The 22400-nt window shown below is 41.3% G+C and overlaps 1 long non-coding RNA gene across 1 annotated transcript; it reads left to right on the top strand.

The window, feature by feature from the left end:
• The first annotated feature begins 8431 nt into the window (after positions 1 to 8431).
• LOC131484406 (uncharacterized) lies at positions 8432 to 21714 on the top strand. Its single transcript, XR_009248227.1, has 3 exons — positions 8432 to 8488; positions 15853 to 17121; positions 21657 to 21714. It is a non-coding gene; the product is annotated as an uncharacterized LOC131484406 (long non-coding RNA).
• Positions 21715 to 22400: the final 686 nt, after the last annotated feature.

Raw genomic sequence — 22400 nt, 5'->3', positions numbered from 1 at the left:
TCTGGTTCCCTGATTATGTAGATATCATCATGCCAAGTTTCTCAACAGAGCTAGAAAAATCAACACACAGTGCCCGGTATGGATTAAATGTCATAAGCAGCAATTCTAGGAAGAAGATGATGCATCCTATAAAACTAGAGTGACCCTTGCCAGCAACCCATGGCTGGCTTGAGCATGCTCACAAAAAAGAGCAAAGCAAAACACCGGAGACCAGAAGTGAGTAAAATGCATGCCTGCCTTGAAGAGCTCACCGTCTGGTGTGGAAAGGGAGGAATAAACCAGACATACAAGAAACAACTCCCACAGAATCCAGTAAGAACCACAATGGAGGAGAGCTTAGGTATGGTGGGATGTCAGAGTGGTGGCCAAATAATTCTGTGTGTGGTGGTGAGATGGGGTGGTAGCAAGGAAAGAGGTAGTGTTTGAGTTCGAACCTGAAATATGTTGTTGAAGTATGACAGGAAATAGAAGCATCAGTCAGACTCCCAACAGGAAGCAGATGGCACTCTCAAAATGAAATAACTTCAGGAGATTTTATTGTGTGGGGACTACTTCCCAAAGTATGGGTAAGAGAAACCAGAGTAATCCAGGTGAGAGCACAGTAACCCAGGGCCGGTGGAAGCTGCACTATTACCGACCCTTAGCTGGAAAGAATGCGTAATTACCAAATCTCAGAAAGTGACAGTAATCATTCTTGGACATCTGGAGAAGAATAGTGACCACTTGTCGAGGAACACAGCCAGCCTGTGGCAACCTTGTAGGATGGGAGCTAAAATGCATAGCCTGATCTCACTCTCCTCCTTTTAATCTCCTGCAGGTGGTGTGGGCTTTGGCCAAAAGCATCTGGAAGCCAAAGGGCAAGGGGACCTACTGATGTAGTCCAGGCTCAATGGAGGAAGGTAGAGAGTGGGTCTGGAGGGGGTCAACAAAAGATGTCTGCCAGGATCAAAAGTGAAGTCACAGTATGAGCAATGACGTGACTAGGAACGGGAAGGCCTACTGGGGAAGAATGAGAAGCTGAGCCTATAACCCACAGAGATGTCAGTGGGAGATGAGACATCTCTCCCTTCCACGCCTGGGGCATGAAAGTTCTCTACTTCAGTCCTGAAAAGGCAATATTTCATCAGCAGCCCCAGGCTCTAAGACCCTTGTCGTTGCTGCTCAGTTCCCATTGTGAGTCCCACCACCGCTGAGGCACTCCCTCCCCTCACACCCCCATCCCGTCATGCTCTCCTGTCACTGCCTCTTCTCACACTCTGAGGCCTGCACTGGAAATCAGTGAAGAGAACCAGGTGGGCTGGAAGGGTTAGTGTCCATTTCAGAAACCTGCTCCCCACACAGACTGAGTTGAGAGCTTCATCAGGAATGACCCAGACCTGGACATGTCATTAATAATAGTGATTATGTCACCAGAATTTGCTGTGTTCCATCCTTTTGCTGTAGACTCCACTCCATGCTGGAGCCACTAGGTCTGAACTCTAACTCAATCATGGCTCAAAATCCATCCTGACATCAAAATGTGGGATTTATTCTGTGCTTGAGTTCCCTCTCTGATAACTTGCCTCTGGACCAGTCTCTTGCTAACTCTGGAGATTGTCTTGCTTGGGACTCTACCTAACGACACCTCAAATAAGACCCAGGAGAGATGCCTTCAGCAGAAAGAATGCACATAAAATCAAGGAATACTGTAGATTTTATAACATGTCTGGTCCAGGTTTAGGCTCAAAACTATTATTTTTCAGCTTAAGTAGTAGTTCCTTGAAGAAATGTTTTCCAACTCACCAGCCAAAATTCGTTATCCTTTTTATACTCTATAATAGGGCAAGGTTCCTCTCCCTCAAAGCTCTTAGACTGAGTGCTATGTGGAGTCATAGAGACTATATATGGCACAGCTTCACAGAAGACCATGCATACGGACTAGGATATAAATGGTTCGCCCTGGAGTTGTACAGTGCAATCCTGCACAGCCATAGAAGTGGGTCCCTCTCGATACAGGAGTGCTGATGCATAGGGGCACTTGTACCCCAATGTTTATAGCAGCACTTTCAACAATAGCCAAATTATGGAAAGAGCCTAAATGTCCATCAACTGACGAGTGGATAAAAAAGATGTGGTTTATATATACAATGGAATACTACTTGGCAATGAGAAAGAATGAAAGCTGGCCATTTGCAGCAACATGGATGGAACCAGAGGCTATTATGCTGAGTGAAATAAGTCAGGCAGAGAAAGACAGATAGCATATGTTGCTATCTGTTTCACTCTTATGTGGATCCTGAGAAACTTTACAGAAGACCCTGGGGGAGGGGAAAGGGGACAAAAAAAAGTTAGAGAGAGGGAGGGATGCAAACCATAAGAGACTCTTAAATACTGAGAACAAACTGGGGGTTGAGGGGGGTGGGGAAGAGGGGACATTGAGGAGGGCACCTGTTGGGATGAGCACTGGGTGTTGTACAGAAACCAATTTGACAATAAATTGTATTTAATATAAAAATAAATAAATAAATAAATACATACATACATACATACATAACCCCCCCCCCCAAAAAAAAAGGAAATGGTTTATGGGAGAAAGACAGAAGACAAAGAAATCAGAATGTTACCTGTGTGTATCCTCACATGATTTTTATAATTAGTTGCACTGGCAAGTGCCCTCCCGCATCCTGCTTCTGTGCAGTAGTAAGGGTCTGTCCTGTGGAAACTGTTACTCATATTAAATCTTAAAATTGCTCCCTGTTACCCATTAATAGAGGATTAGGTATATAAAATTCAGGTTTTTAGTAAAAAGCAGTGAATAGTATAAATTTTATTTGGTTCAACCTAACAAGATTCAAGACTGAAAACCTTGATATTGGGGTCATATAATGAGTCTTTGTTGTAAGGGCCTGTCTTGTGACTTGTAGAATGCTTAACGACATTATATATATATATATATGAACACATATATATATGAACAGAAATGTAGCTTCATGATCTCCTTCAGGAGCATGCAGGCACAGGTCAGTTGCAGGAAAGACAACAAGCACCTGAACGTGAAGGTCATTTGGGAGGCCTCCCCTGCCCTGCCTGCCTTTGTTATTGCTCTTCTGCAGTAAGCTCTGAACCTTGAAGCAGTAAGTCTCCAAGCACGTAGAAATGTATGAGGACACAGTGCTGGTTTGCACCCATTGGTCCCCATGCAAATACATTCCTAAGAAGCCTATTGCAAAATTCATTTTTCCTTATAATAAGAAAGATGGTTGAATTTCTCTGATTTTTATACATTCCTTTATTGAACTCTTCTAAGTATTCATTGGTACAGAATTCCTTAGACATTTGTCCCCACGTGCAAAGAGCAGGTCATTTTCAGCCTACACAGGCCCAGCAGTGTCTGTACATTTAGGAACACTGCCATCACGCACTTGGTACATGCAGCTCTTGCAAGAAGGTCCTTATTTAATGTTCTGACGTCTTTTATTCTGATAAAAGTTTATAGAGATGGAGTCATTCTGGCTACAATCTAATTACTGGCAGAAAGTAGCGGGAGGAAAGTCAATGAAGCAGACACAAGAGACTTCCATTCCAGTGTTGGCCCTGGTAGTTTACAAATCATTATCATCTTGGGGAAGCTAAAACCTGCATCAGCTTCAGCAGCAGCAGTTTTTGCTTCTGTCAACGATGACACAAGTAACACGCTCATGTCTAACTATAGATATTGTTAAGTAGTCATGGAAAAAAATAGAGGATCTAAGGGATCTATGAAATGTTGCACAAATCATCATCATTATTCTCTGCAAATCTCCAGCAGAGTTGATATCAGGTGGAAAATAGCCCATGGTGAGCTGTTATGCATTCTTCTGTGTGTCTGGTTTTGATGTGTCACAACAACTCTTAAATTACCTCAAGAACCAGGTAACACACTGATGAGCATAAATGGACAGGGGAGGAAGTGGCATGAGATGGATTTGAAGACATAATTAGGTGTCACATTATGTGAGGCATTGCATCTGTGGTAAAGGGTCTGGATTTCATCTTCAAAGCAATGGGAAGCCATTGGAGGGTTCTGGGTAGAGAGAGCGACCTCTGCTCTGATGTGTGTGTGTTAAGAGACCACTGGGAATGTTCTGTGAAGAACACATGGTGGCAGCAGAAAGACCACTTGGAAGCCTTTTCCATGAGTGCAAGCAAGAGACAAAGATGACTTAAAGGAAGGATTTGGAATATGCTTTGGAGGTCAGTCAACAAGAATTGGCTAGTAGATCACATGTGAGGCATGAGGATAAAGGAAAAAGAAAGAATGACTGTCAGGTGGTACCTGAGCAGCTAGATGAATACAAATGTCACTTATTTAGAAGGGGGGATACTAGAGGAAGGAATTGGTTTGGGATGGAAAGCAAGAATCCTGCCTTGGCCATGTTGATTCTGAAATGCCTACTAGACATCCAACTGGCCCAAGCTACATAGCAGTGACACCCCTGCTGATCATTAAGAGTGACTGCTCAAACAAAAACATTTGTGCTTCACCTCTGGGATCTGCATCAACTAAATAGAAATCAAATTAGCTAGGAGTAATTACAGTTTATAAAATCTGCCAGAATTGTATTAATGAGGATGTTTTTTTAGGTTCGGTGTCAGAAACCCAATGGCAACTGATTCTGTTCAATAGAAAAATCTATTGGCTCTTGAAATGGAAAAAGTCCAAAAGAGGACTCACACTTTACTGAATCTGGGTTAGCTCAGATGATATCCCACAAATCTTTCCTCAGTTCAGCTTTCACTATTGTAGCTTCAACCTCAGGCAGAATCCCACATTTTGGGCTGTACAAAGATTTCCCAGGGTCAATTCTAATCTTACTTCCTACTAGTCTAGCAATCCAGAAGGAAAAGGGCATCTTTTGCCACAGCAGCAAAAAGGCATTTGCCAGTTCTGAGCTCCTAACCATCCCTAGAGCCAAAGATGAATTCAGCTCCTCACAAACCACATAAACTGAGGTGGGAGTTGTCCAAAGGGAAATAGAGGTGCTTTCATTACAAGAGAAGATCGCCATTGGATAAAGTCAAGTAACACGTGATGTATTAGTTCAGGCTGCCATAACAAAATGCCATAAATCGGATAGCTTAAGCAACAGAAGTTTATTTTCTCATAGTTCTGGAAGCTGGAAGTCCAAGATCAAGGTGCCAGCAGGGTTAGGTTCTGGTAAGGTTTTTCTTCCTGGCTTGCAACTGCCTTCTTGCTGTGTCTTCTCATGATGGACAGAGAGACAGCAACCTCTCTGGTGTCTCCTTTTATAAGGGCACTAATCCCATCAGAAGGCCCCACTCTCATGACTTTATCAAATCCTAATTAACCTCCCCAAAGCACCATCTTCAAACACTATCATATTGGCAGATAGGGCTTCAATATATGAATTTGGGAGGGAGTTGGTTAGAGCACAACTCAGTTCATAGCAGGTGGACATTAAAAAGCTTACAGAAGTAACTTGAAGTTTTAACAGCAAGAAAAAGAAAACATAGTGCTACGCAGAACTTTGCTAACATCACATAAAATTTGTGACTTATTTCAGGAGACAATATTTTTCCTGCTCAAGAAAAGTGATTGCTGTTGTCACACACTAAGATTAACTCCAGCTGAATTAAATGATCACATACAAAATAACGGTAGAAAAAAACCACCAGACAAGAATTGTACATTTGTCAGATCTTTATTTTTTTTAATTTTTTAAATATTTATTTGTTTTTGAAAGAAAAAGAGAGAGAGAGAGAGAGAGAGAGAGAGAGAGAACAAGTGGGGGAGGGGCAGAGAGAGAGAAGAGGACAGAGGATCCTAAGCAGGCTCTGTGTTAACAGCAGAGAACCTGACGTGGGGCTCAAACCCACGAACCTTGAGATCATGACCTGAGCTGAAGTTCAATGCTCAATTGACTGAGCCACTCAGGTGCCCCTCTCAGATCTTTAAACGGACAGTTTTCTACATTTTGAAGCAATAAAGAAAACAGAAAGAAAAATATTGGTCAATTTGTTTACAGAAAGTATAACTTTGTTACAATCAAACAAAACTCCAAACAGCTGACTATGAATATATCTGCACTGAGATTTCTTCTCTAAATCCACTCATTTACCTAACATTTACTGAGTGCTTACCAAGTCAAGTTTGCCAAACTAAACTGGGTTCCTCTCCTCTTTTCCTCCCTGGGTAAGAACATACTTTGATTATTTTGATGTCCATAAAAACCTAATCTTTGAACAACTCTGCCCACAAATTTTGTAACCTAGATGAAATGGACCAATTCTTTGCAAAACAGAACCTGCCCAAATTCCCACATGAACTAGATTATCTGAAAAGTCCTGTATCTATTAAGGAAACTGAAAGTACCATTCTGGTGAATGATGTTGATAACAGGAAAGGCTAATGCATGTGTGGGGGCAGGAAGTATAAGGAAGTCTCTATACCTTTCTCTCAGTTTTGTTGTAAATCTAATACTGCTATTAAACAGGTAAAGACAAAAAACATCCAATCTTAACACATGCAGAGAATGAGATGTGTTAAAGGGTCTGACCCAACCTTTGTTGCTTTTTAACTTCAGAGGAGTCCAGGTATTAAATACAGTGCTTTAGCCCCCTGCCCAAAAGTGGCTGTCTGCACCCCTCAAAATAGTCTCGGGGTCCCAGAACTGTGTAACACCAGGTCACCCAGGAATGGTGTCAGATGGCGAAAGGATTGCCCATAGACTTCAGCTACACCCTGCAGCACAACTAAGGTCACCCCCTCCCAGGAGGTGAAAGTTCTGACCCCATTTATTTTTTCACTCAAGACCAAAACAAAGACTGTGTGATGCAACTCAACTATGTACAGTATTACAGTCTGTTTCAAAGATTGGTGGAGAGAGGTTTCCCCACTCTTATCTAGAAATCTATAGAACTTGAAAGGTCTCTTCTCTCACTGCAGGGCAGGTATCATGTAATCATCTGCTTCTTATGACAGAGAAAAATCTTTGCTTGAAGGTGTTAGGGGTCTTAATCCCATTTTGGAGAACTTCTTTAGGAAATTTTCTTTTCTCACAATATTTTTGAGTGAAAAATCTTTGCTTGAAGGTGTTATAGGGTCTTAGCCCCATGTTACAGATCTTCTTTAGGAAATTTTCTCTTCCCACAATATTTTTGAGTGTCTACTATATATCTCCATTCACTTCCTATTTTTCTCAAGAAATTAGTAACCCTGTACAAGAGTCAGACATGCAGCATACAGTAGAATATAGTGCAATAAATTAAATAATAGGATATATATGAATGACAGACAGGTCTAGGGTTAATCAAAGTCTTGCTAGATGAATAGCAGATAAGTGTGACCAGTGAAATGTTAGTACTAAATTCTATGAAGATAAATCACTCTGCCTAGACTGACTCATCTAGGTCATCTAGCTCAAAATGTCTAGATCCTGATAGACAAACCAGAAAAATATGTGAATATATAATTCATCCCTGAGGAAGAACAAATGGTACATAAACACAAGCAATGTTCAACTTCCAGAATATTCGAATTTAAAGTGAGATTGACACCAAAAACCATAAATAGGAAACCCAATGTTCGTGAAACTGTGTTACAATCCTTTAAGAACCCCTTTAAAAAGAATTTGACTTAATAAGAAGAGACAGGTGCGAATTCATGAGCTGAGTCTAGTTACAGAGATAGTATGTTAGTTTTCTAGAGCTGCCATAGCAAAATACCACAGACTTTGTGGCTTGAACAACAGAGATTGGTTTTCTCACAGTGTTAGAGGTTGGAAGGTGAAGACCAAAGTCTAGTAGACAGGTTTGGTTTCTGTTAAGACCTCCCTTCTTGGTTTACAGATGGCCACCCTCCTGCTGTCTCTTCACATGGTCATCCCTCTGTGCTGTGCATCCCTGTTATCCCTTCCTCTTCCCATAAGGACACCATTCATGTTGGATTAGAACCTACCCTAATGGCCTCATTTAAACTTAATTACCTCTTTGAAGAGCCTGTCTCCAAATACTGTTACCTTCTGAAGTACTGAGGGTTGGAGCTTCAACATAGGAATGTGGGAGGACACCTAATGGATGAGATACTCTGTCCTCAAAATTCCAACTACTGAGAATTTAACCTAAGAGAATGGTTTTAAATATGTGCACTAATATGTCCAATGGAAAATTGTTTTTAATAATTATAAAAATAATTGAAATAACTGGTAAATAAATTATAGCTGGTCAACTTTATAGGTATTTTATACTCATTAAGGTTATATAAATAAAGACTATATCAAAAATATGTTAAGTGAAAACTCTTCTGTAATTTGGCCACAGGGTAATCTTAGGAGGTAATAATATTATCAAGGGTAATAATAGGAGATTCTTTTAGCTGCCACTAGAGGGAGTACTAACCTAGAGTTGGGTGTAAAGAGGCATCTGGAGCCCGCTGACCGGTGGCTTAGGGCTCAAAAACCAGAGAAAAAGAGAAGAAGAGGTGGCGTTGGTAGCTACAGACATGACGGAGGTAAGTCCACAAGCGAATCAGAGTACTCAGGGAATAACTTAATAATTACCAAGGATGTCTCTCTCCTGGGAAGTAAATGCTTCTTGCTACCCCTTTTCTCCACCTCCACTGAGGCAGAATATAGTTGCAGATCTAAACTCTGCTTTCCGATCTACGACAACAAAGTTGATTATTTGGGCCCTGACTTTTAATTTCAGTTGGTTAAGAAGTTTTTGAAGAAGAGATGCTGTCGATTAGTCCTTCTCAAAAACTACCAGCACTGAGCATTTGTCCCGAGGCCTGACAGAAATTAATGCCAATTAACCATTTATTGACTGAATCAAGGTGCATGAATTACAAGTGGGGAAATAGCCATCACAAGGGTATGAAAGTTTTTATAGAAGCCCAATCTTACCAGGAAATAATGTTTTAGTGCCACTCTCTGTGTTAACAAAATTGCAAGTAACTGATATAAAGCCATTTTTTTTTCAGATTTCATAAAATTTATTCATTTCAAATGATTGTCCAGAAAATCTACTGGCTCAACTGTTTATCTGATGTCTCCATTATTTCAGATTAGAAATCTGCTGGGGACAGGATCCAGTTGATGGGGAAAAAATGTACAGGTGGGAGAGTTTCTGAGAAATTCAGCTTGGCAGAGGGAGAATGCTGATAAATAAATAAGAGAGCTGCAGTGGAGGACCATTTAGAGGAGGAACGAGAAAGTTCTAACCATCTATCTGTGTATTCCTGAAAGTGAACACACTTGTATTTAGCGAGGATACTGGTATGGCATTGAGTCAAGAATGGGCCAAATTATATTCTCTATGAGTTAATAATGAGAATGAGAAGACATTAGGGGCGCCTGGGTGGCTCAGTCAGTTAAGCATCCGACTCCTGGTTTTGGCTCAGGTCATGATCTCACACGTTCATGAATTCGAGCCCCATATCAGGCCCTGTACTGATAGCACAGAACCTGCTTGGGATTCTCTGTCTACCTCTCTCTCTCTCTCTGCCCCTCCCCTGCTCTGCTGTTTCTGTCAAAAATAAATAAATAAACTTAAAAAAAAAAGAAGAAGAAGAAGAATGAGAAGATGTTAAAAAAAATTAGAAAATATTTTTATCATAGTTCAGAATAAAAAAGGTTTTAGTGTTTAGCATGCTAAGTGTCAGCTTTCTGGAATACTCCTTTGCAAGAATACCTTTATCTGTTTATTGCTCCCCTAAGAGAAGGAGTCATCAGAACAAATGCGACTCCAACATTTATGAGCTGAGAGTTGGATATTTTGTTTAACTTTAATAGTCTTATGTATCACCAAGTGGAATTCACTTTTCAATGTTAGCTTCCTCCAACACAATTCATTTTAAGAGAACAGAAAGAAGGACATTGTCTTTACAATGATTGCTATTGTTTTCATTAAAGTTTTAATTTAAGTTGGCACAATTGGCATATGGAATTCAATTCTCTTTCCAGAAGCCTAGGGGTTCCTGAACTAATGAGAAAAATCAGAGGTATCTAATATGGACAGAATCAGATAGTTGTTAGGAAGAAGAAGATTTTATATAAAATGGAAGGTGGGAAACAATATCAGTACATAAAACGTAGTGCTATGTATATTTACTGCCCACCTGTTCTTCAAACACTGCTCTAGCCATCTTAAGAGAAGTAACTCCAAATATCAATGGATGTCATTAAAAAGCAAATGTGATTCTCCACGGACTAATAAGTTTGAGAAACACTGTGTTAAAGCAAGTGAGGGTGTCTTTATTACCAGGCTTTGCAGCACAGTCAATGAGTTAATAGGGACTGGAAAGCCCTTGGCGGGGGATATGGTATATAGGCAACGTTTCCCGAACTCATTAGGTCATGGAACATTTTTCCACCGAGGAGCATATTTTGGGACCAGTGTTTGGCAGACGACACATTGGAAAACCAGAAAGCCAGGCTGTCAAGGATACTAAGGCAGTGAAGTCACAGGCTTCCTGGTCTGAGGCTCAGGGTCAGCAATGAGGTTGAGACAAAGACCCAGTAATCACACTGAGAAGAAGAAACTGTGCGTGTTCTTTCTGAGCTTTTCAGCAATGTTTATTGAACAGAAATTTATTTTTATTCTTATTTATTTTTATTTTCTTAATGTTTATTTATTTTTGAGAGAGAGACAGACAGAGCATGAGCAGGGGAAGGGCAAAGAGAGAGACAGAATCCAAAGCCGGCTCCAGGCTCTGAGCTGTCAGCACAGATCCCTTCTCAGGGCTCGAACCCAACAACCACAAGATCATGACCTGAGCCAAAGTCGGAGGAAGCTTAACAGACAGAGCCACCCAGGCACACTGAACATAAATTTAAATGAGCTAAGTTGATATTTTCTCAACTATGGATTATACGTTTTCTTTTTAAAGATCTCATTCTCTCTCTGTGCCAAGCATTTTACAAATATGATATTTAATCTCATAGAAACTCCACCAGGAGGGAATTATTTTTCTTATTATTCCTGAAACTGATGTCTAGAGAGTCTCCTGACAGTCTCGGTATCCCCTCCATGGAAAACTTGGGATCTGATCCCAGATCTTCCTGACTCTAGAGCTCTATCCATCCCCACCTGCCAAACAGTGGTATTTTTTTCCTAAAATACACTTACACAATTAAGACACATTTAAGTATAGGAAAATACAGAAATACCAGGCCATAGGATGGAGCCATTCAGGTATGACGAAGAGAAGATTTCTTTGCACTGAGGTTTAATATTTAACTGTAAAACAAAATAAAAAAACAAACTCTAAGGTCTGTTTTCCTAGAAAATGCCAAAATAAGGAAAAAATAAAATCCATAATATTGATACACTTGCAATCAGCCCATAGGAAGAAAGAGAGGAGTAGAATACAGATACCGATGAGAGTCTAGATACATATCCAGTCACCTTTCCAAACCTTGGTCAATGTCTTCTAGCATTTTTTTTACTTCTTTGGTATATTTGTTCTTCTTAAATACCAGCATCATATTTGAGTTCAGAATACATCTATATTTATTTTTCAGCTTATTCTCAGATAAAATAATTTATGAGATAAACTCACGTGTAGATTTCAAGTGTGTATTATGCCCATTTGCCATTACAAGGTCGAATTTCAATCACTTTATTCATCAGGAGATTGAAAATCTAAATTTTAAGTGCTCACAAGCATTCAAAATCTATGCTTCAGTTTCTCTGTAGCTGCCAACCCCTGATTTGGTTGAATGAATGAGGTGAAAGATAGAAGGGCAAATTAAGGATTTGGGCAAGGAGAGATTCAGTTTTTGTTGAATGGAAATTATTCTGTTTAAAATTTTTTTTAAATATTTATTTATTTTTGAGAGAGAGAGAAAGAGAGAGAGAAAGAGAGAACAAGCAGGGGAGGGGCAGAGAGAGAGGAGACACAGAATCTGAAGCAGGCTCCAGGCTCTGAGCTGTCAGCACAGAGCTGGACATGGGGCTTGAACTCATGAACCACAAGGTCACAACCTGAGCCAAAGTCAGGGGCTTAAACACTGAGCCACCCAGGCACCCTTGGATGGAAATTATAAATGTCCTTTAAAAGCTAGATTTTCAATATGTTTATATATGCTACAGGGGTATTATTTAAGATCTGCACCTGGAATCTAAAAACCTCTGACAATAATAATGATAAAATGAGACCACAATTTTGAGCTCAGTGCTTAACACACACACACACACATACACACACATATAATCATCTTAAAATATGTCATATTTTGAATTTTCTACCATGGCCTGGAATGTTTTATGGTTTTCAAGTAGGCTAAGTGCTAATACCTAAAGCCAAAGAAAATCCTAAGATCTTGCAAGATTTATTCTAAAACCAATCAATCTGCAATCAATGCCTTTTCAGTTCAACCCTTGTAATACAAGCAAGGCAGGTTGTTGTTGGAAGACAGAGGAGATGAAAGGAAATGAATTTAGCCCGAAAATTTGCTAAGATAATAAACGACCATATTTTCCAGAAACTTAACTGACAATTAGCATTCCATCCTTGATCCAGGAGAGAAAAGTGCATTGCAGCTGTTTTATACACATCTGTATCTGTGTTCAGTAAAGTGTTAGGTGCTTTAAATCTGCTTATGCAATGTTGGCAAGCAGAGACTTTTTCCTTTATTCTAACTGTGAATACTAATAGAGAATTGGTGCAAACTCTAGCTTAGGCGGTATAGATCCTCACATTTTCCACTGCTATCCAAATCTCTTTTACATTCAGCTCCACTTGGAGAGTGTTTCCAATCCCAGTTTCAACCAATGGGTGGCATTATGTGGCCTGCAGTTGTGCGGAGGGAAAAAGCCATTTAGAAAAAGGCAAACATTTTTTTTTCCTACTCAGTTGATTTTGCTGATAAGTAAATACTCAAAACATTGCATAGACCAAGATTCGCCTTCTACTCTATTTCTCCCCAGAAGCTGTCTCTTCCTTCTCCTTCTGTCCTTTCCCTGAATTCTTAGGCCTCTTTTTTTCCTGAGACTCATTTATTGCCTCATGTTTTCTTCTCAAAATATTCCATGAGTTTTATCTGTGCCTTCCTGTCTTGCTGGATTCTCAAAGTGTCATAGCCTTGTTCTTAATACAAATGCCCACACCTCTCAGCACAGTCCTGGATGCATGGGGGCCTTTGATGGCCACTTTTTTGGTTTGATTGCTTATTCCTGGTTCCCTACCAGCACAGATTAGTCCCCACCCCCTGCCACCATCCTCCACACACATGCCAGAGGCAAGCTAACCTCCAAAAGGTATTTCTCCTTTGTTTTTTGTGTAGGACCCAAATCAGACTTTGGGACCATGAGTGATATGTCACTTGTATGTGTTGCTTAGCCCACGGGGTATGTTTCAAATGCTTATAGTGCGTGCACATGCACACACTGTCATACACATCACTTGGCATCTGCTGTTCTCAGTGTCTAAGAACATATCCACCCTGCCTTCGTAACTAGAACCTGGTTTTCACATCAAAGGAAAATCTCTGAAAAACACTAAACCAGGATTGTATTTTTTTTCTCCTAAAAACCACTTCCATATTTGAAAATGAAGAGAAATTGCTTAAAATAACCAATATAAAGGGCCAAAATCCCCTTTCTTGGCAGTATTCTGATGATCAAATGTTGGTCCATCAGTGACTACCCAGGAAAGGAGAAGAAAGGAGAAAAAGAAGGTAAATCATGGAGAGTCTGAAAGCCCACAAGTTGGAAATCATCTCTCCTGGTGCATTCGGTACTCTGCCATAATATTTACACAGTGCTTATTACATGCTGGGCATTGTTTCAAGTGGGTCACAAGCATTAACTCATTTAGACCTCACATATGCCTATGAGGATAATGATAGTACAACTGAGGAACTGTAGGCCAGAAAATGGAAGCCATTTGCCCAATGTCACAGAGCTCATACCTGGCAGAGGTGAGGGTGAACCCAGGCTGACAGACTCCAGAGCCTGGTTGAGAACCATTGAGCTATAAGTGAGGAAGAGAAATCCATCTGGAGGGGAGAAAGCTGGTCAGTAACATCCACCAGATTCTAATCCTATCACAACTGTGCCATGAGTAGAGACAACAGATGGTAAAATTGTATATTTTAAATAGCTTTTATTGACCAAGACAAAGACCCTTCCTAGGATGTCCATGGAAATTAAACAGGCCTTGCTTCATTTGTGGAACCAGAAATCCTGAGCTACAGGCACTAATGCTCCTGGCCAGTACAGGTCACAGGGCTTTCCACTGATTGGCCATCAAATGAGCCAAGGAAATGGAAATCAGAAGATCTGCCCCTTTTTACAGACTTCCTGTTGTCCACCCACCCTCAGGGGCTTGTGTTGCCTTAGTAGGGATGTGCCCATCCAACCCTAGGCTCCTACCCACTTTTCTTCATTCCATGCATGTGCCTAATTGCTGATCAGCCGCTCCCCCTCCCGGGTACAATTGACAGTGCTGGGTTTCTTCTCTTGACACATGGCATCAGAATCCACCTAACAAAACACTCAGTCACCATTGAAACTTCTCTTAACTGTCTTTCTGCCCACACCCAAAATATCACTAAACAGTGCCAATTCAATTTCCTAACTAGCTCTTCAATTCTTACCCTTCTCTCCATCTCCATGACCACTGTTCTGGCCCAGGTTCTGGTATCTGTGTGAGTCACAACTCTCCAGAAAAACAGAACCCATAGATGTGTACATATATAGAGAGACATTTATTTTAAGGAATTGGCTCATGCTATCGTGGATACAGTCAAGTTCAGTATCTGCAGGTGGACCAGCAAGTTGAAGAACCAGAGAGGCAGCAATGTCCTGGTTGAAGTTCAAAGGCCACCTGCTGGCAGAATTTCTTCTTGCTCAGGAGAGGACAGTCATCTGTTATTTAGGCCTGATTGGAAGAGGGCCACCCACATGACGGAGGGCAATCTACTTAGTCAAAATCTACCGATTTAAATGTTAATCTCATCCAAAAATGCCCTCACAGAAACATCCAGAATAAAGTTTGGACACATATCTGGATGACATGGTCCAACCAAATTGACATGAAATTAACTACCATACCATCTTTCACCCAAATTACAGCCCCTTTATCAGCTCCTGCCTCGGTCCAACCCCTCTGAGCCATCCTCCATAAGGCATCAGGTGACTTTTCTAAAATGCAAATCTCACTATATAACAGTGGGCCAGAAATACCTTAAGTGGCCCTTCAAGACCTAGAGTGGGGAAAACATCTAAATTCATTAACATAGCCTATCGGGCCTTTAAATAAGTAAGCAACATGATGACATTTTTACAGTTTGCAAAAACATCGTCACATCTATTTGCTCATTTAACCCTCCCAAGAAAATCACACTTAGCAAGCCCTAGAGCCTACGGTGCTAACTGCCTACGATGTTCTCATACTCCAAATGCACTGAGCTGCTTGCCGTTTGCCATGTTTGCCCTGCTCTCTAATCGTCTCGTTTGCATATGCTATGGTATTTTATCTAGAATGACTTTTTCCATATTCTCCATCTTGGAAAAACAAAACAAAAAACAATTGTTCCCCCCCTCCTTCTTCATTTTCCTTTGTCTTTTGTTTCTATCAGCACCTAGCAAAGCCCAGCCCCTATTCGTTCCCTGCAAGGCACTCTCCAGCCCTGTATTCAGGGGCCAGAAAACTACATGCTGAGAACCAAGTCCAGCCCATTGACTGTTTTTGTAAATCAAATTTAATTGGAACACAGATTCAGTCTTTCATTTTCTATTGTCTATGGCTGCTTTCAAACTGCACCAACAGAGTTGAATAGTCACAACAGAAGTATGACCCTGAAAGCCCTAAATATTTAATATCTGGCCCTTCATAGTAAAAGTTTCATGATCTCTGTTCTGCTTCAGGTATCAGGTCAACTACACGTCCACAGGAGCTCCAGGACTCGTGCCTATGGGGTCCTAGAAGAATACCATGTTCCAGCCCTTGTTCTGGGAGAGCAGCCTGACAAGAAGACTGTTCTGCTGGTTGATGCTATATTTCTTTTATGAGGATTTGCTGCCGGAATGGTACTGGCACAGTGATTTGGGGTGACTCTCATTCACATCAGACAGAGGATAAGTTCAGGGCTCTGGCTACCAATGTTATACCCCTTGTCTTGAGTCAAGTGTATAGCCTGTGCACTGCCTCTTGTGGATCTGTGTTTCTACTATGGTACTTTCTGTAGTCTAAAGCACCCAAGAGAAGTGGGGTGGTAGCAAAAAAACTCTTACCATCTTTTCAAACCACTACATTCCCTAACTCTTGTACTGAGTGGAGTACGACCCCTTCCACAGGCTCCACATCATGTGCCAAGCAATGGAGGTACCCATTTCCTCTGAGAGCTTTCCAGACTATTGGTCCACAATGTCAACTGGTACTTCAATCAATATCCTTTCTTGCCTCTGATCAACGCGGTAACATCGTGCTCTCCCAGACTGGTCCTGGTTGGTTTCCCTAGTACAGCAGGGTGAAGGAAGGTCATTATTTGAGTGAACAGAACTGCTCTTCTTGCTCTACCCACAGTCCCCTACCTATCTTTACTGATTACCATGTGTGGAGGGCAAAGGTATGGTCAACAATGAAAGAGATCACGTTCAAGAAATGCAGTGATTATGGACTAAAGAATTCAAGAGAAGACATGGTTTGAAGATGTGCCATCCGACATTTATGCTACAAAATTCTAAACAGCACATTTCACATGACCAAAACGCAGATTATCAATTACATTTTCTCTATGCTCCGGGGAAGACTTTCATTGATGGTCATCATCAACAAAGCATGGTAACAACCTTTGAAAGAGTCTCTGAGAGTCAGTGTTTGGCAACAGCATAATGGATGGGTGATGCAGTGTCATGAGTAATGTTGGAACCAGACTTAAACGAATGGTGTTAGGGAACTGCAGAGATAAGAAGTTCTATGTTGCTTCAATCCCAGCAGATTCTGAAGAGCAATGGCATTGTGAGTAGCAAGTACATTGCTATCTTTTTTTCATCAGTAGAAGATACAAAGTTAGCCTAGAATGGTGTGCTAGAGAAGGAAGACATAAAGAGTTGATTCTGGACCAGAACAGAACTAGGTGGTGCCTGGAAACTATGAAGAATCTTCACATGTCCTGGTTGGATAATAACAAATATGTAAGTACCTTTTCTATACTCCTCATTCTAAATCTTCATCAATAAATCACAGTGTCTAACATGAACCCATGCTTAGTATACTTTTAATCAAATTGCTTATATAGACAAGGGTCTTGCAAAAAATACTTGCGTGTTCTCTCTCTGCAATGATCCCTCTGACTGGAGGGATATCATACTCTGATTAATCATGGGAAGGTCAAATGCCCCAAAACTGAGCCAGGCGGTGGCGTCAGCTGCATGCAAAACATGGGAATGAGAGCCAGGGAGGGATGGGTTCCCAAAGGAAAATCAAAATCAAACTGCTCTTCCCAGAACTGGGGAAACAGACACAGCACGGGCTAAAACAAACAGATGTTCATCTACCTCTTGCATGGTAAGTTAGTGTCATCACTATCCTCGATGAGATGCCTGAAGAATGGAAGAGCTGGGTCATTTGTCCGAAGTTCCATGCAAGTCAGGGACATAGCCAAGAGATGAGCCCACATTAAATCTGACAAGCTAACTCTTCATCTAACTTGGACCGTTTGCATTGGGTAAGAACTGATCAAATCCAGGACCTTATATCTGGCAAAGACTTTACATCAGAAGACTTGGAATAATTCTGACTCCTTATTTCTATTAGCTGTGTGATATTGAACAGCTTAGTTAAGCCCTCTGAATCTTGTTTCTTCAGGTCCAAAATTTGGGATAGTAACCTTGCAGCATTGACATTAGCATTAAATGACAGTGTACAGAGATGACTAAGCTTTAGTAATTACATAGTATAGTATAATTGCTACTCTAGTAATTATAGCAGACATAAAGGACCTTGCATTTTATTTATTTTTAAAATTTTTATGTGCCATGCACTATTCTAAATGTATCATAAATATAAACTCAATTAAAAAGTAGTGGATTCTCTTTTATTAAATAAGTAAACGAAGGCCCAGAGAATTTCAGTGACTTGCCCAAGGTCACAAGCTAGCAAATGGGGTGCCAGGATTCAAACCCAGGCAGTCAGGCTCCAGAGTCTATTCTCACATCACTACACTCTACTGTCTCTCAGGAAAAGGCAGCTATTATTATTAATAAGTAGCAGCACTTTATTGCCATTATTATTATAGATGATAAGACTGAAATCTAGAGACACCAAAATAGAAATAAAGCTAAAAATAAATCCTGGGTCTAATGTTTCCCAGTCCACTGCTCTTTCCAATATGCTGCCCCATTTCCTACTCAGAGGAGAATTACATTAAGGAGAAGTAGTAGGATTATGTATCTGCTGACAAAGGAGATCTTTCATACAATTCATCAGGTATCATTATCAGGGAGAAAAATAATTTTTTTCCATGAAAGATTCTAATGGTGGTTAAATCAGTAAGAGAAGGCGAATGGAGCTTTTCTTGCTTTCTAGATGGACGCAGGAAACAGACACAGATCAACCTGCCCCAGGTTTGGGAGTCACTGTGCCAATTTGTAAACACAATAACAGTTTTAGGATTCTATTCAGAAAGCACATTAGTGGCCCCAGCAGGTGCTAGAGGCTGCAGAGAGCTGGAGAATGCACAGTGGAGAAGACACAATCTTGGAAGTTAACGTTGGCCTTCAGATCTCTCAGGAATTGCAGTTTTAACAGTTCGACAGCCTCCTCTGTTGAGCTGTTAAACAGAGCTAAAACAGAGTCACAGACTGCAGGCGAAACCCCGAGGGCCAGGCCACAGTTTCCACGTTCTCGTAGAATTTCCTTTCCACTTTACTTTAAAGAAACCTCACCTCCCCTGAAGCTCATTTAGACCAAAGCATAAATCAAGCATCAGTAAAGGGCCAGATTGTAAATATTTAGAGCTTTATGAGACATGCAGCCACAGTCCCAACTGCTCAACTCTGCCATTGTAGCAAAAGCTATGAAAGAAAATACATCAAGAAATGGGAGCAGCTGTGTTCCAATAAACTTTATTTATAAAAACAAAAAGTGGACTGGATTTGGCCTGGGGGCTGTATGCAGTTTACTGAGGACTGGCATTAATCCTTCTTCCACGTAGGCTCCACCCACTCTCTTCTACACCTGCCTCTTTATCACCAGGGTTTCCCCACTGAGCATCAGTCTGAGTTGCCACTAAGTGCTAAGCACCGAGCTTCCTCCCTTTCCCAGCCCCTGCTGTCTTCTGAGGGAACTTCATTCAAGCAGATGAACTGTCCAACAGCTTGGCCTCCCTGCCTTGACCTGTTTAGATTTAAGTATCTTCCTTCACTGCCAGGTCACTTTAGAGAACCACATCCACACCTGTCAGTGGCCAGGTGCTTCACCTCTGATTTTTAACTGTCCGTCTCTGATCCCAAACCCTCGGCCTTCCTAACAACCTTGCACCTCCTTTCATCTCCCCTATGTCATCAGTCCCTAGGCCATGCTGACAGAGTAGCCCCTGGCTGCATGTGACTACTGAGCCCTTAAATCCAGCTGGTACAAATTAACATGGGCTGTAAGTGTGTCTGTGTTGGGGGGGGTGGTGGGCTGTGTGACTCAGTCAGTTGAGCTCCCAACTCTGGATTTTCACTCAGGTCATTTTTTTCACTGTTGTGGGTTCGAATCCCACATCGGGCTCCATGCTGATTGTGTGAAGCCTGCTTGAGATTATCTCTCTCTCCCTCTCTCTCTCTCTGTGCCCCCCCCCACTCTCTCTCTCTCAAAATAAATACATAAACTTAAAGAAACATGGGCTTTAGGTGTAAATTCATGCTAGATTTCTAAAACTTGGTATAAAAAAAGAATGTAAGATACCTGAATAATAATTTTTACATAATTACATGTTGAAATTTTAATATTTTTGAGACATTGGTTAAATATATTTTTAAATAAAAAGTCACAAGTGAAAATGCATACAGGGAATCACATAAAATGTCAGTAGCAGTTGCCCTGTTGTTGGAATTATGAGTGATGTTTTCATTCACAGCCTTTTTCCAAACTTTTGACAATGAGCAAGCATCATGTTGATAATAAACTAGAGTGAATTAAAGAGAAATAGCTGAAATCAGATACAACCCTACATCTTGCCTGATCCTGCAGAATATGCTAAAATTAACCACATGTGGAATTCATCTCCAAGAAAGTACAACTTCTGAACTGTTTAGAACTGATGATCAGTAGAAATAATGCGATCCCCCAGGATTTCATGTTATTTTGTAATTTAATATTATTATGCTGAGCATAATAACAGCACAGATGTATAAAAATACAGATTTCGGGCACCTGGGTGGCTCAGTCGGTTAAGCATCCACCTTCTGCTCTGGTCATGGTCTCACAGTTTGTTGGTTTGAGCCCAGCGTGGGGCTCTGTGCTGACAGCTCGGAGCCTGGAGCCTGCTTCAGATTCTGTGTGTCCCTCTCTCTCTCTGCCCTTCCCCCACTTGTGCTCTGTCTCTGTCTCTCAAAAATGAATAAATGTAAAAAAAAAAAAAATTTTTTTTTTGATGGCGGGAGCCATCAATCTATGTTTGAACAAGCCACTTGGGGACTCAGACACACATGCAAGTCTAAGAACCTCTAACCTAACTGGGCAGCTTTGGACAATTATCTAATCCCTCTGAACTTCAGTTTTCCTCCCTGGCCAACTGAAGATAATAAAACCTAACCTCAAAGCCTTGTGAGGATTAATGAAAAGCCGAGTAGCAAGCACAAAGGAGCACTCCATGAATTGTACCATTATTTTCCCCCTCCGATTCTTAAAAACTCAACATCCTCTGTGCACACTTTCCATTTTTTTTCTCCCTTAATACATTTAATTCTTTGCTTAATGGAAACAATAAACAGACATCTCTGCTAGATTGAATAAAATAATATATTAGATGCAGATTAGCAGGTCATTATGGTAACATTGTTTCTTGTTACAAAAAAAAAAAAGTCATATGGGCAAGTGGAAAAAATCCTAGAGTCAGACCTGGGGCACGTGCTCCAGCTCTAACTCTGTGCACGTCCCCTTCTGTACGAAGCCATTTGGAATGACAGAGGAGGCAAAAAACATTGTAATTAAGATAACTCAGGGTTCGTATCCTACCTCTGCTATCACACAGATCTGCAGGGTATATTTCGAGCCCCCAGAACACTCATGCGCATACAGGGCTGTGCAGAATTCCCGGGGTGCCACCTCCCTCCTTCCCTTTGCCCTATTAGCCTCAATTTTGTAACCAGGCAAGGAGATCAATGGGATCTTCCACCATGAAAATCAAGGAACAGGGAGAAATTGTCCCCTAGACTCCTATATCATTGGGTCATGCTTTTAATCTTAAACCCCTCTCCTCTCATGTCTGCTTGGGATGTCAACCAACTCTGCAAATGGCAGGTTCTCCTAAACTCCCTCTGCCATCCAAACCCAGACAAAGAGGATGTCGCTGCCCTTACACAGCTTCTAGCAATCAGAAGGCAATGGCACCCGTGCTCAGATTAACTAACCGGTGAAACACACAGCCAGAGAGCCCTGAATGACAGCTTGCTGTTCTATAGATACTCTGTAACTGGTCCACGTGCCACACACTGAACATTAATGGCTCTCCTAATGATAGGAGACAGGCATGCTCCATGAGACCACAGACACGCAAGGCCACCATATTCCAGGACTCCATCTTCACCGCTGTTAAGAGTGGTCTTCTGATGCGTTCATTTCCTTGGCTGCTGTAACAGATGACCACCAACTTGGCAGTTTGAAACAGTCCGATGTTCATCCTTTTACCGTTGAGGCCAAAATCAAAGTGTCTGCAGGGCTGTGCTGTCTCTGGAGACTCCCAGGGAAAGTATGTCTCTACTTTTTCCAGCTTCTGGAGTCACCTGCAGCTCCTACTTCCTTCTTCAAAGCCAGCACTGTGACACCTGGCTTCAGTCCTCACATTGCCTTTTGCTTCTGTGGACAAATTCTCTCGGCTCCCCTTGAGGACACAATGGTAACATCAAGTGACTACCCAGACAGTCCAGGACCACCTCCCCGACTCAACATCTTTAACTCTGTCACATCCACAGAGTTCCTTTTGCTGTAAAAGTAACATTCATAATTACAGGGATTAGGATTTGGTTATTTGGGGAGGGGCATTAGTCAGTCTACCACATTCAGTGTCAAGTGTCTTTGTTATTAAGATGATAAATCTCCCTTCTATTAGGTGGAGAGTGGTAGATATTGCTACTTTTGATTCCATCACCAGATATTGTTACTCTAATTTCATTAGCCCATAGAAAGGAAAATTAACCCTCAAGGCTTCATGCACATCTGGGCAGGGCTGAGAAAGGCAGGTGCTATCAAGACCCTCGGCGCCCCC

This window comes from Neofelis nebulosa, chromosome 9 (genome assembly GCF_028018385.1).
Source record: "Neofelis nebulosa isolate mNeoNeb1 chromosome 9, mNeoNeb1.pri, whole genome shotgun sequence".
Classification (NCBI taxonomy): Eukaryota; Metazoa; Chordata; class Mammalia; order Carnivora; family Felidae; genus Neofelis; species Neofelis nebulosa.
The sequence above is the reverse complement of the archived record's forward strand: the minus strand, read 5'-3'. Positions and strand labels throughout refer to the sequence as shown.